This window comes from Lissotriton vulgaris, chromosome 9 (assembly GCF_964263255.1).
Source record: "Lissotriton vulgaris chromosome 9, aLisVul1.2, whole genome shotgun sequence".
Lineage (NCBI taxonomy): Eukaryota > Metazoa > Chordata > Amphibia > Caudata > Salamandridae > Lissotriton > Lissotriton vulgaris.
In genome coordinates, this window is record NC_141697.1 from 297,936,223 (window position 1) to 297,952,907 (window position 16,685).

Genomic DNA, 16,685 nt, shown 5'->3' on the forward strand with positions numbered 1-16,685 from the left:
ATGTCTCTTCACAACACAGGCAAATTTGTAATAATATCAAAAAGCAGCTAATAAAACAAAACAACATGTCATTACGCTATCATCAAATATACATGCATATATAGTAGGCACAAAAAGCATAAACAAAGCACAATGGTACTTGTAATCAAGCAGAAACGCGTGCATGCATGCAACCCAAAACCCAGAATCCAGGCCAGCTTAATTTGTCAAAATCAAAAATTACATAAAAATTACGCTTTCATTTTACTCACACCCCGCTTTTTGCCAGGTTATCACCAGTTACTGGTTATCAAAACTGGCAAATACAACTTACAGTGCCGTTTGTGACCCATAGGATGAGCAAGAACCATTCATAAGGGAAAAATGCAAAATCATGAAAAAAACACACAAACATTTCATTTCAAAGAAGTCATAATAAAACCCATCTCTTTGCAACATACTACTTAACATAGCGCATAACAGAGTAAATCTCAACTGTTAACCAACCATCCTCATTGTAAAACATGCTAACCCGCTTTCATAGTGACTGTAAAACTTTCTCACAGACACACTGCATTCCTTGCACCAGCCTTTCCATGTGGCCCCTTCAGACCCCCTGCCCTCAAGGCCATGAGAGCCTGCGGCCCCTCATGGCCCTGGGAGCCTGCGCCCCTTCACAGCCCTGGGAGCCTGCGAGCCCCACATGGTCCCCCCCTCTCCAAAGCCCCTGAGGGCCTGCTTTTTTCTCTTTCTTTAGGGCTGGTCAAGAATGCACTACTCAAAAACAAAAACCTTCATGTAACCCATCTAATGTGCAAGCTTGAAATTCTGCTAATCAGAGAAGCTTTTTCACCAAGCAGTCCTTGCTCCATCTGTTCACTTACTTACTCCTAAACCCCCTTCTCACTGACCTTAAGGTCAAATTCTGCCAGGCCTACCGTGTGGGCCCTATATCCTATTTCCTCCCTTAAACTTACAAGACCAGAAACCATTCCCCACTCATTCTAAGCTACAAGATCAACCCTGTTGAAAAACACATGTTATATAAATGACTTCTTTCAGGAATAAAATGCATTTAGTAAAACATTTACAGTGAACAATTTGCAGAACATAACAACATAGCATACCAGCATTATCTTAAATGTTTGCTACCAGCCTATACAATTGCACTCAGTTATCAGCTCCACAAAGATAAAAGACAGAGTAGGCCCTGCCGAAATTTGAATTATCAATCCTGATATTAAACATAAACCTCTACACCGGGCACAGTAGCTCACTGAGCTATGAAGAACAACCTCAAATAATAACAACCCACACGTTTTGTAATAAATACAAACATGCATTCTCTGAAAGCCAGAAACACTGCAAGGCTATGGTAAATGACTAGAATGCTTTTTAAAAGGTCCAGTTTAACCTATTTTCGACTTTTGAGTTTGGGGCACTTAAAATTGAAAATCCTACACTTGCATTACATATTAATCATCCTTAGAATGTGCTTTACATGTTGCAAGGAGCAAACATGAGGCATGGGCATGTAATGCCTTAGAAAAATGAGCCTTTACGCCTGCGTCAAGTAAAACCCTAACATGCAAATATCCTAATTAGTCAGTCACACATTAATTTAATCAAGTTTTAATTTTAGGAGGTCATAGTATGAGTATTAAGCTTTCTAAATATCTAAAAACGATTTTGAAAAACACATATTTTTTTTCAAATAATTTTTTCATGTTTAATAATTTATTTATTGTTTATTTTTTTCAAACCCATTCTGAATTACTAAAACCGCATTTAAAAACCAAACTGCATCTTTTGCCTAACAGTGTAGATGTAATCATGCATGAGCCTATGCGCAAAAAGCCTAAGTTAGAACAAGACATATTTTCGCGCCAGAATTTAAAAGAGAACATTTGAGCCACAAACCCAGAAATATACCCCTATTTCTTTTTACTTGTTTTACTCGTTTTAGGAAATGATCAAAAATCCCAATTGAAATGCCATCCTGTAATACAAAATAATGCAACTTACTTTTGTAACCCTTTAAAACACTTATTCTGAGTTGCTAAATTCAGGCCGTGTTAAACTACCTTCTAATCTCTGGCTGAATCAACATTCCAATGTTTTATGGCCTGTAAAAAAAACACCATCTGCCGGTCTCAAGGCAGGAAGGCAGGAAATGACCTGCACAAAGCTGACCCTAGAGCTTTCAGGAAACAGACATTTTTAGAAACCTGTGTGCCACAAAATACATTTAAACTTAGCAAAAATTCACTTGTAGCTGAAACTTTAACATTTTACATGTATGAAAATGCATGTAAGTAAAGGAAGGCTTCAAATTCGTTTTTCCCCACAGAACCCACAACTTAATTTTCAGGCCTTTCATATTCCCAGTAAATGTAAATTTTCAACTCTATCTAATTTAAGCATTTAACATTTTGCACATATGTGCCTTTGTTTAGTCTATAATTTAAAAAGCAACATATAGCGATTTTTGCAGGTAACATGGCAAATTACTGCATTCTTATTTAATTTTCACCTAATATCAATTAATGCAACATTTTCCTTAACATACTGAAAACATCAAGAAATCCACATTCACGCATTGAGCTCATTTCACACAGAAACAGAAATATTTCAAACATACAGGACACACAATACGGCGCTTAAGGCGTGTGTTTCATAAATTCGCGCCAACGCTATTCACAAGCAGAAATTACACTAACAAGAACAGAAACCCCACATTTAAACACACATTGAACCCACAGACCAATACATAGGACTGAAACAAAAAACAAGCCACAAACAAATCGTAAACCAAACCAATTTGTAAATGCTAGTTGTACGTCATATTTACAAGGAATGTTTGGCAATGATGTTTCAATTCACAAGTTTTAACTGGCAGAGCACCAAAGAATCGCTCTGCATTCCCCATTCATAAAAGTGCACAGAACAAAAGGATCCTTACATGTATTATGGCCATATTTAATTCCCGGAGGATACAATATCACCAAGGAAGAAATATGTTTTCACACCTAAACCTATTTAGGTATCCCTTCTAAGGGAAGCCGGCTCATTTACTTCAAATCACATTATGGTACCGTTCACAAAAGCAACACATTTTAACATGTGAGCTTAACCAAGGACAACAGGCATGCCAAAAAAATAGTGCAGCGTATACACTACTATCAAAGGTGGAGGAAATATCCTCGCATTACCTGCCTATATGAGTTGCAACACATACATATCAAATCAAATCACATCAAATCATATTCATATCATATTCTTCGAAGATCAAACAAAATCCCAAGTAGACAAGTCTATCTCAAATTCAAATATGCCACAGTAAGCGTTACAAAGGCATTCAAAACTTAGAACAGGCGCCGCAAAATTACTTTTACCAAACATAAGCTGTCCAAATTCTAACTGCCAAGTCTCATCTAACAGTCTATCTTTTGATGTTACATTTTAATACTCACGCCAAAAGTGTTCTCAGTCAGGAGGGTGACATCCTTGGGAGGACCAAAGATCAGGAGAGGCAGAAAACACACACGAGCTGCAGACACAAGGAATCACCAGAGGCGCGCCGTGCACAGCTACCTTCTTGCAGAACCCAGTCCCATGCTGCTCAGCAGTTTTCTGCCTCCTGGCAAGTTGATCACTCCTCCAGATTGTCACCTCTCTGATGAGTCCCATCTGAGGTGCCAATTGTGGAATTCAAGAACCTTGGAGTCCTTTAAAAGTAATAAAAGGCTGGCACAGAATTCTGAAATATCAAAGGACAGTTTATTACATGAAGTGAGGCTGCGTCCCCCAAAAGCCAGGGCAATTGAATGAGGCAGTCTGAGGAAGTCAGAAGGCTGATGCCTTATATACATTTCAGACTTACACAGTAAGCATACATAAAAGGGGGCAGTCTTAGCTCCTGCAAGCACACAAAGAATACCATTTAAGGACATATGGAACCAAGTGGGAGGAGCTAACAGTTTCAGAACGTAGTGAACACATTCCTATGTAAAACTTAATCAGTAACAGATGCAGACTCTACCAGGCATTTCTGAGCATGCGTGGAAGTGGAGGAGGCTAAATATATCCTGTTACTAGGCAGACTTCAAGTGCAGTTAAAAGGAAGGTAGGACAATGCACAAAGTGAGCACATGGCAGCACATGGTAGTCAAGATGGCCTCCAGAAACTAAAATGGCTTCTAAAAAACGGGTAAGATAACTTCTAAATGCGAAATGGCTTCTGCAAACGCTAACCCATTTATGCTAATTTACAACAAGGGGGTGGTATGATGGTTGAATGGCCCTCCCAAAAATATAAGCATACTATTGGGCCTCCCAATTGACCGTGATTAACCAATGGCTGCACAAGGCTCAAACGGAGCATGCGTTCTGTATGGATAGACATGTTCTGGGAGAGGGAGGAGTCATGAGGGCGCTGTACAATAAGTCCCGGAAAAACACCCTGATGGGGCCAACTGCACACACAGTACAAATATGGTATGCAACATACAAAAAACGAGGCTGGGATGGAAACATAGCACACTTGCCTCCGCTCTGGGAAACCCAAAGCCTGGGTATGCTTAGCAGTAGTAGGGATTTCAAACAATGGTACAAAATAGGAATCTCAAGTGTGGAGACCTCTGGTGTAAGGGAGAGGTCATCACATTTACCCAGCAGGTAAGTTTGAGATGGCACCTACTGAAATTTTCTGTTACACTCAGATCAAACATGCTCTGAAAGCTGCCGTCCCCTCTGGCCCCGTGCTCCCAGAGGCCTTCCCGTTGGAAGACAGGCTCCGTACAGACTACATGGACAAGAAAGACATTTCCCTGACCTATCATAAAATTATTAATAACCAACCAGACCCACAAACTCTTAGAGAAAAATGGCAGGCTAATGTAGGTGAACTAAATGAGATGGATTGGCAGGAGGCACTCAAGTCCCCGCTGGAGTTGGCAATACCCTCCAAATTAAAGCTAGTGCAGCTAAAAATATTTCATCAAATCTACTACACAAGACTAACAATGCACAATATGGGAAACGATACTGATCCACTTTGTCTAAGACGGTGCGGGGGGCGGCACTATCCAGCATACATTGTGGGAATGCACAAAGATCTTGACATACTGGGGGTCACTTATGCATACCATCTCCCAAGTTAGCAGGATCACAGTATTGCCGGAGCCCAAGAGGTGTCTCCTTAATATCAGGGAGCCTACAGATCTTAACCACAGGGCTCAAGACTGGGCAACATTAAGTATGATGTTTGCAATACTTAATATCGCAAAACACTTGGGAATACAGGTGACTCCCACATATTGCGAATGGTGAAATGATATGGACAGAGCAATGGTGGCAGAGAAGGCAATATATATACACATCTGGTGGCTGAAGAAATGGAAGCGGGTGGGATTTCAGGGGGAATATCTGTGAACCACCTCCAGAAGAGTCAGCAACGGACATTAGTGATTGAAATGCGACAAGATGTTACATGCTTCGATGTAAATCTAATGTATTGCATTTTATTTATCTCTGAGAGGAATTAGTCTGTGTTGAGAAGCAGGTGTACTTTCAATGTAACCCAGTGAGCAACTTGTTTGGCAATTAACGCATATGCATAATAAAATATTTCAACAACAAAAAAAAGTAACAGAGCCAGGAGAGCTAATAAATCCCACAAGGAGAAACTCTAACATCAATGTGTTACGGTCAGAGGCTACTCTAGGGAAAGTCTCAATCCTGGCCTCAGCTGCATGTGTCATAGTTATAAAAAAACGGTCTAATCTAACCAGCTTATTATATGGGAAAGAATAAAAGGTAAAGCCAGCTTCTGGATGCATACATATTGCCTTCAAAGCATTCAAGAGACAGCTCAAAGCGTTCTTCCTGAATCGAGACCTCACGAAGTTACAACGGGCCTACATGAATATTCTGCCTCAAGACAGAGGACCCAGTGACTATGAAAAGATCACTCCTTACTACACCTTCCTCCTGTCCTGCACAGTACTCCCCCCTACTTTTACCAAGAACTTTACAACTCTGCATTGAATGCTACTGGACTTATACTGATTAATGAACTACCTTGGAAGCACTGTGTTTTCTCGGACACTCTTTGTATACTAGACTGTTATTGACAAATGTTGTAAAGTGCTCCGATACCTCTGGGTCTGGTTAGCGCTATATAAAACTCCAAAATAAATAAATAAATTGCCCATACAGCTATTAAGCTGTGATCTAAAATAAACTGACACAAAACTCAGAATACCTTGCGTTTCCTTTCTCTGTACTTGCCCCCCTTCATCTGTGTATGTGACAACGGGCGTCGGCCAAGATACGAGTTCGACGTTAAGCAAATTCAAGATCCTAGATGAGCCATATACTGAGCATACTTTCAATTTAGTTGAACCTATACAGCATTCAACAACCACCCAATGACCATAGTTATCTATTAGTATCCTAACCGCAGTACAGCGAGCATATTTTGGGAGCATTGAATTTCCTCGATTTGATGTGCTTTGTTGTGTACAAGCTAACAGAGTATAGCCTAATTCAGATAATACTCCCCCATGGGAAATGAGTTTTTTGATACAAAAAATGTCAGGCTGAATTGTCATTAACTCCAAAGCTATTCTATGCTTTTTATCCCTATCATTAAGACCACATATATTAGCAGAGCACATACAAAGTCTTTGTGGAGTCATCACATATCTGCCTTATTACAGTAAAGACCACCCTTTGCTTCTGCATTTAAAATAAGAAATGGAGGATAGTTGACCCAGCTTAAATACATCAACTTATCCAGCTGAAATACATCAGCTTATCCATACTTTTTATCTTAAACCTCAATGTAGTATTGTCTTGCTTACTCCTTTGAGCAAAAGGGCTTATTTTTACCTCTGTATTCCTCCCTCCCAACACTCCATGACTCTTCCACACACTCAGACCCAACCCCTGACTCCATCCCTTCCTCTCCCCTTCTATGGAGCCCCCACCCTGCACCCCATCCTTCGAGGCTTTTGGACCAAGGAGGTCCATTATTATTGACTGTGCTCCTTCTCCATCAGACCCCAATTACCTGTGAACCACAATATTTACCTAAAAAGAAAAAATATATATTCCTTTTTTTTGTGATGACACCTAAATACACCCATCCCACATTTACAGACATATCAGTGCCCTTACCCAAGCGATCTGGGGTCATATGTATGAACACATTTTCCCATAGACACTGAAAGGGTAAAACTCTTCGATAAATCTGGCCCCAAAACATCTAGATGTCTACACATCTAGAATCATCAAAATGTATTTTACTTTTGTCTCAGAAGTTAAAAAAAAATGGGCTTTATACTTATGCATAACTTTAAGCTTTGGGGGATTGAGTAAAAAAATACTGAGCCCCCTTTTTCTGAAAAATTGGGATTAGCTGTCTAAGTTGCTATTTCTTTTGTACCATAATTTGGCAGAAATCTGGCTCTTATTCCTTCCTGGACCTTTTCCTGTCTGGATGTGTCAAATCATAGAGTTTAAATGGAGAGCAGTGAGCCCTCTGCACTTCACGTTCCCAGCTCCATTGTGTTAGCTCAGGGAAGGCTTCTGTGAAAAGGTCAATGACATATTTACGAAGATATAGGCCTTCGACTCTTTCTGGAATTCCAAGTATCCTAAGATTATTTTATCCTATAGTATTCTCTAAATCAGCCAGTTTCCATTGAGTATCATCTTTCAGAGATCTCAGCAAATCTGTTGCTATTTTTTGTGCTACCAACTCATCTTCCAGTTTCGAAATTTGCTTCCCTGCCTCTCTATCCATTCAGCAAATTCTGAGCATGATTTGGCCAGCTGGTGAACTGCATTCTGCATTTTACAACAGGCAGTTTGAGTTATTTGGCTCTTTGCCCTCATCTCTTCCCTGTGTGCCATTATACTTTGATAAATGAAGTGAGTGATACTTCTTCTGCCATATCTTGAACTACACGGCTCGCCCGGATAAACTCTGTGGGATTCTCCCCGGGAATGCCAAGTACTACAGAAAGCAAATAGTCAAATGAGAGACCGCCTGTACCTCCATTTAACTACCCCCTACCCAATGGGCCCTTCTTCCAAACTGTACCAAGGTCATTGCCTTCAGCTAATGTCTTTTCATCCTCCATACAAAAGCTACTTGACTCACTCCATACACTCCCCAGTATGTCTTCTACAAGCTCTCCTTGCGCTCATGAGACTCCTCCTCACTGGAAGAATTGGATGGTTCAGATAGGGAGAAGAATTTATCTCCAGAGTCTACCTCATTCCCATTTTCCAAGCTGCCAATTTATGTATCCCATCCTTAGACATCTTCAACACCTTATTTGCCATTGTCTTCATGCGATGCAGGGTGCGCTACGAAATTCATTTTATTTATTAAATTGTTTACTTACCTTCAATTATCCATACTCCAGTTTTTAGCACCCCCACCCTGTCCCTTCCCCGGCCCGCCTCTCCACCCCACCGAAACTCCCTCCACGGGCCGTGGCTGCTTATGTTTTCATTTTGTTAGACTTCACCTGTTCCGCTTCAAAGACAGGCGGGTTTCCCTATTTCTCTCTCTTGGACCGAATGCTCCTTTATATTTCTGTTCATGGAGTTAATTTCTAGAGCACAATTTTTCTTATTCTAATCAGAATCTTCATTTGGCTATATCTTCAATTTTGTATATACTGAAACCTGCTACTCTAAAATTCTCCGATTCATCCACAACCATAGTTTAGCATTGGAGGGATTTCCTTCAGGGGAATTGAATTTTATTTATTTTTTCATATTCTATCTTTTAATAACTTGTTCCTACATTTGCTACTTGCCTTGCCTGGAATATATTGACATATGCTGTATTAAGATGATTACAGAATGTTGATGAATCTAATTTGATTTTGGTTGAAACTTCATGGTTTGAAAATCTACTGCTGTCTATCATTGCGGTAGAGCAAATTCTGCTTCACTTCCATTGATAATTTGCTGAACTGATGATTTTGACCTCAGTTCGAGAGAAAGGTCCAGGCAAGTGAACATAGCAATTTTTATGTGCACCAATTTTGTGGCAGTGCAAACACCACCCTTAGCTCTCATGCTATCACAGATATCATAAGCTGTCTGACAGAGGTTTCGTCATGTTTTTTTTAAGACTATAGATACACAGGACTTGGATATGCCAACATAAATTATTTATCTCCCACAATCCTTCAATTGGCCATAATGTGCATTAATTTTTCTCATTGAAAGGGCTTCAGTTGTAATCCAAGAGTTGCTATCTTTTTTAGGAGCAGCAACAGTTGGCTGCATCTGTTTGTTGACTGTCGAAACTATCTCTAAAAGAAGTTTGGCACCAATCTTAGTAATACAATATGCCCCTATAAGGAACCAGAGAACACTAGCAATACTTTCGCTGAGAATTACATAAATATGTACTGCAAACAGCTTAAAATGAACCAATAGAGATTTGCATACTGCATCTTGAAAATGTTAGTAGTAATGCTTGTTTGTGCATGCTTGTAATTTCTAGTAGCAGTGCTTGCTTGATTTTAGTAAACCAGCTCATGGTGCGCCAACTGAAGTGTGTGAGCACCAGTGCAAAAATGCACATTTCACCAGCACAGTGAACTTCCTGTCATAAGCTGCCGGAATTATAGGGCGCCAGTTCATATCCAGCAGACACAGCCACACAAGACATGGGATGTTACCCCGCATACTCCCATTAACTCTAAAAGCACATCAGGACAACATGCCATATGCACTGGGCAAGTTTCTCTCAATGCAGTTTAATGTTTCTACTCACAATATACATTTGTTGCTTCTGCCAGCTTTTTTTTAGTGCTAAAAAATATAACTGTTGTGTTCTGCATATGTGGGCTCACCCCACTGATGGAGCAAGGTTTCACCCATAAAGAGACTTGCTCGGACTCAATACACTCAAAATACCGTTTAATGTACTAATTAACATGTTTGTCTGACTAATAATGAACCACATGACATTTTTAGTACCTAGGGGAAGCTTTTAAATGTGCTTTCTATTAATCATAACTCAAGTGTCTTAAAATTGCCGTCTTAACGCGGGAACTTTACCGCGCATGTCTGTCACACTCACGTGACGTGACGTATACTTAGCTTGGTGGGAAAACTTTGCTTCTGTTCGCTAGAACTAAACATGGCTGCTTTATGTTTTCATGTGCTAACACTTGCATTGCTGCTTTTACTAAATTGTTCGTTCTGCCTAATTCCTAATGCTATAGTTAAAATAAAGTAATGGGAATAGAGTAGAGATAAGTGGTATAGAGTGCATTGATTTATTATTTATTCTAAATTGTTTTTCTTCTACTTTGCTATTAGTTCGTATTTGTGGGCCCGATGCAATCTCACTGCACTCCATTTTGAAAGGTTTGAGTCTGCACAAGTCCAAGAATCCTCGAGTCGTGGCATTGGACACTGGCCAGCTACTCGAACACTGGCCAACTCCTGACTTGCTAGAAGATGCTCATGACAATCTTACCTTCTGACCCTTCGAGAGGAAGCTAATTTGAACAAAACGTATTCAATGTATTTACTATTAGAACATCCATCGTCAGGTGGAATAAAAGTGCATGGGAAAATAAAATGATGGGAGGGAAAATTAATTTGCAATATTGAATCAAGGAACCTCATAACTACTGGTATGGTGTGATGACCTCTCCTCGCATTTTGACCAATCAAATTTAGGGAATATACAATTTGCAACATTGGGGGGGTGGTACACTGCCCTGGATATATTGTATATCTAAGGTAGGCTTAGCTAGTTAGAATGTCTGACTTGTCTGAATAGCTGACCTGTCACTTACCCAACGCACTCATTAGGCGATCAACAGCAGAGGGGCTGGCGGAGCAATCTGTCAGAAGTTTCGATAACCCAATCGGGGTCTGGGAAGGAGTTTGATATTACAATTGGGGTCTGACTGTTAGCTGCAGAGAGGGATGTGACGCTGGCGTTGCAGTTTAGCTGTGGGTGCCGGTCCTGACCTGCGGTGGTCCTGTCCTGATCCAATTTGGTCCGTACTTATCCTGATTCTGGTCTGCACCTGTTCTATCCTTTTGGCACCTGAACCTATGGAGTTCTGTCCTTTATAATGAAACCATATGTGTTGTGGTCCCGCACTCCTTAGGTGTATTAATGTTCAAAATGGTACTCAAATTGTAACAAGTTCAGTGGTGCTGAATGTGTACACTCTCTCTGAGCATAGAGTTGCTTGACAATTATGGATGCGTGTTTCTTGGACACAAGATTCACAACACATTCGCACTCCGTTGGCACTGTTTCCTCAATGTTATCAATAAAGTTCATTCAAATATTGTTCATGAATAAAGTTGCATTTATTTCTTCTTCTTGCTTGTTATTTCAATCATGACATTCCTTTATGGGTTTAAATCTCATATTTTTATGCCCGATGCATTTCGAGCTGAGCTCTTCCTCAGAGGACTTCTAATCTGAAAACAATATAGTACATATTCTTAGTCGTCAATGCAGAAGTGTAATCATCATGCATCCTGTCACCCTGTCTCCCCATAGTGTTGAGTATTTAGTCTAGTCACCACACTCGTGTACACCTTATTGCCCTGCATGTGGCATTATAGGTATTATGTACATAAGCATAGTCAAACCTTTTTATATCCAGCACTACACTAACCTTAGTACTCCTCCAGAGTAAGCGTACTTCCTATGTGCATGTCCAATTGTCACACGTGTATCTGCAATCCATAAAATTATTCGTGAATGTCTAATTCGTAAATGCACGCTAGTGCCAATTTTTTACACTCAGATACCAATATCTAAACTGAACTGACAAGTGGCTTACCCGCTCTGTGCGGACCCCTCTCTTCCTCAAACTCCTTTTCGTATTCTGGCGTGTGGCGTTCTTTCTCAACTGACTCTATGGTCTTTCTCTATGCTCTATAACGCTTCCGTGTGTGTGCCGATCACGTGGTGTAAAGCGTAAACATTAAAAGCGGACTATCGCATAATTTCGACTCTATCTACACAATACATCCTATTCTTGTTTATGAGAGTCCACAGGGGCATCTCAGCATATATATTACGTTGCTTGTATCACAAGTGCCAGATACTTTCAACAATTTCCGCAGTTATGGCAAGGAAAAGTTCCAGTGTACCTTATTGTGGCTACTTTCTTGGGAGTCTTTATCAATTCTTTCAATTTTTTTGTCCTTTCATACGCACATATTGGCATTTTGGTGAACAATCCTTTAAAATCCTCTTCAAGTGCCAATAATGGCCAATTTGATTAGATGACTTCTTGTCGAAAATGTTGATACAAATACTTGTCTTTGTTCATCCAATTTAGATTGTGAAGTTAACAAATGTTGTCTCTGTAGTTTATCTGCACGATCTGCTGCGGATTCTAGGATGGATTGTGGATATCCCCTCTTCTTGAATTTCATTAAAGTGTCATTCTTATGTTTGATGTATAGTTCATGTGTAGAAGCAATTCTTTTGATCCTAAGTAACTGTGAAAACGGTAAGTGATTTTTCAATGATGATTGATGGAAGATTGATGGAAGCTGTTATGACACCAATAAAAAACTCAATGAATACACTAAGGAAATAAATGACCGAAAACTTAGGAAATTCAAAAGAGATACAACTGACTACCGTCTAGGAGAAGTGTATACGTGGGCGGATATTTATGCTCGTAGGAGGCAACTAAAACCATATGGAGATAAAACTTCAGATGATACATCATCAGACGATTCTCAACAAAGAAGGGCACCTTTTGACAATAGGAGACCTAGGACAGTCCCAGGAGGGAAAAAGCTGACTACTACATCAAAGAGCATTCTCACAACATCTGAAGTAGGGGAGCAATTGTCCGCATCAACTTCTTTTTTAGAGACAGGCCCTGCACCTACATTAGACCCAAGAGGGGGAAAAACCAGGTAACAACAGAAACAGTGGCTCAAAATACACGAAGTCAGAAAATCTTGTAATCAATATTTCACAATATCAAGTAACCAATGAAGAGATAACCACCTTACAAAAGGGATCGTCGTATGTACCAACATACCATTCAAACTTACTAAAAACCAGAGTTTGTTTATACAAATTTCTAAGATCGCTTAGATTACGTCATTTCTTTACCAATATTATAGAACCATCGATCACACTGGACCAAAAGGAAAATACATTAATGGGATTGAGACCCAAAAGTAAGTTTCTGTCACCAGTGAGTCACAAAGTGTTCGACGCTTTTGAAAGAGTTGTAACTAAAGACATAGAAGAGATTTTCAAAAAACCCAAACCAAAAAAGACTAACTTGACCCAAAAAGAGAGGAGCATTGTACAAAATCTAGCCAATAACAATCAAATTACCATAAGACAGGCAGATAAAGGTGGAGCACTAATCATAATGGACACTAGTTACTATGAAGAACAAATCGATTTACATGTTCAAGATAAAAACACGTACATGACCCTAGCCTTGGATCCAACCAAAGAATTTCTGAAAATACTAACCACGATCATTGAAAATGCCATAGACAAGGGTACAATTGGATTGAAAGAAAAAGAGTTTTTGTTGAAAAAGGATCCTACAATCCCATACATTTACATGGCACCCAAAATACACAAACACGCTACAAAGCCACCGCTACGTCCAATAATGTTGACAGTTGGATAAATTCATGAGCCAGTGGGGAAATACATTGATAAACACCTACAAAATATCGTTCAAAAATCATCCACGTACATCAATGATACTACTCATTTTTTTAATATATTAGAGGATCATAAAACATCATTTACACCAGAGATGATCATGGCTACAGTGGACGTAAAGTCCTTATATACATAGATCCCTCATGATTTAGGGATGACAGCAGTGGAGAGTTTCCTGGTGAATGAAGAGAAAAATGAGGATCTCAAGATTTTTCTGATGGAACTGGTTCATTTTACACTGTTTCACAGTTATTTTGTTTGGAGAGACACGTTTTACGCCCAGTGCTCAGGTACTTCTATGGGTAATTGTGCGGCCCCAACTTATGCAAATACATTTATGCACAGATTTGAACTGGATCATATTTTGAGTCAGGAGACATGGCAACAAAATGTAATCCTCTATAAACGGTACATTGACGACTTATTTCTACTATGGAAAGGATCTGAAAATTCTTTGATTAAGGCCCTACAAGAGTTAAATACCATCAACACCAGAATCCAATTCACGTTTAACATCAGTAAGGATAAAATATCATTTTTGGATGTGTTAATCACTAATGTGAACAATAACTTAGTGACAAGGTATTCACAAAAAGCACGGACAGAAACAATCTGTTACATTGTAACAGCTTCCACCAATCATCATTGAAAAATCACTTACCGTTTTCACAGTTACTTAGGATCAAAAGAATTGCTTCTACACATGAACTATACATCAAACATAAGAACAACACTTTAATGAAATTCAAGAAGAGGGGATATCCACAATCCATCCTAGAATCCGCAGCAGATCGTGCAGATAAACTACAGAGACAACATTTGTTAACTTCACAATCCAAATTGGATGAACAAAGACAAGTATTTGTATCAAAATTTTCGACAAGAAGTCATCTAATCAAGAAGGCGATCATGAGAAATTGGCCATTATTGGCACTTGAGGAGGATTTTAAAGGATTGTTCACCAAAATGCCAATATTTGCGTATGAAAGGACAAAAAATTTGAAAGAATTGATAAAGACCCCCAAGAAAGTAGCCACAATAAGGTACACTGGAACTCTTCCTTGCCATAACTGCGGAAATTGTTCAGCCATAATCAAAGGGAACACCATCAACCATCCCACCAAGGGAACACCTGTAAATTTGAAAGAATCTTGCACTAGTGATACAAGCAACGTAATATATATGCTGAGATGCCCCTGTGGACTCTCCTATGTGGGCAAGACACAGAGAAAGATTAAAACCAGACTCATAGAACACAAGATCAACATTAGGTTAAAAAACCTGAAATCCACCATAGCAACGCATTTTGCAGACGCCAATCACAATGTATCTCAGCTAAAATATTGCATTCTTGAAGTAGTCAACATATTACCAGGAAGAGATAACTACACAAATTTACTAAAACGAGAAATACGCTGGATGAACTTCTTATGTACCTTACAGCCGAAGGGGCTCAACGAATGATTAGATTTTAGTTGTTATTTGTAATGCAACATGGACATTAGATTGATTAATGATATAGTGTACCTTTGATGAACTGTAATGATGTCACATTTGCTTACACAAATATGTATATGGATGTTACTTGCTATATTTGAGTATATGTGCTCAGTGATATTATTAGCATTTTTAGGAGTTTTTGCCTTTTATGTTTTGACATATAGTCTCTGTGCTATGCTTGTTTTAAATTGAGGTTGTCTCCCCATCATACTACACAAAAATTGTGTTTAGACATTGGGCACACACAACGAGTACATTATAGGAATGCGAATTTATTAATTTTATTGGCAGGACGACAGTTAACATTAAGGTTTAACAACCCGTGTAAACATAAACAAGAATAGGATGTATTGTGTAGATAGAGTCGAAATTATACGATAGTCCGCTTTTAATGTTTACGCTTTACACCACGTGATCGCCACACACACAGAAGCGTTATAGAGCATAGAGAAAGACCATAGAGTCAGTTGAGAAAGAACGCCATACGCCAGAATACGAAAAGGAGTTCGAGGAAGAGAGGGGTCCGCACAGAGCGGGTAAGCCACTTGTCAGTTCAGTTTAGATATTGGTATCTGAGTGTAAAAGATTGGCACTAGCGTGCATTTACGAATTAGACATTCACGAATAATTTTATGGATTGCAGATACACGTGTGACAATTGGACATGCACATAGGAAGTACGCTTACTCTGGAGTAGTACTAAGGTTAGTGTAGTGCTGGATATAAAAAGGTTTTACTATGTTTATGTACATAATAACTATAATGCAACATGCAGGGCAATAAGGTGTACACAAGTGTGGTGATTAGACTAAATACTCAACACTATGGGGAGACAGGGTGACAGGATGCACGATGATTACACTTCAGCTTTGACGACTAAGAATATGTACTATATTGTTTTCAGGTTAGAAGTCCCCTGAGGAAGAGATCAGCCCGAAATGCTTCGGGCATAAAAATCTGAGATTTAAACCCATAAAGGAATATTATGATTGAAATAACAAGCAAGAAAAAGAAATAAATGCAACTTTATTCATGAACAATATTTGAATGAACTGTATTGATAACCTTGAGGAAACAGTGCCAAGGGAGTTCGAATGTGTTGTGAATCTTGTTTCCAAGAAACACGCATCCATAAGTTCTGTCCTTTATCCCAGCCCGTGGCCAGGGTTGGGCTTCACACCATTCTAGGTAACTATAAATTCATGTGGGTATGTCATTGTACTGTTTCCATTTCTTACCCTTCCTATGTTTCAATGCTTAAAGAAAGTCTCGTAATATTTTCACATCATTTCGCTTAAATCATACTCTTTCAAATTGAACAAGCTTTAATTAAATTGGTATGGACTCTGACATTTAAGAATTTACTTAGATAAAGTGTTTAAACCTTTTCCGAGTTTGTGGTTATTTTATGAGTGCATATGTTTATTTACTGCCTATTATGCTAACACCCTTGATCCCCTAGGACTCTAGGTACCAG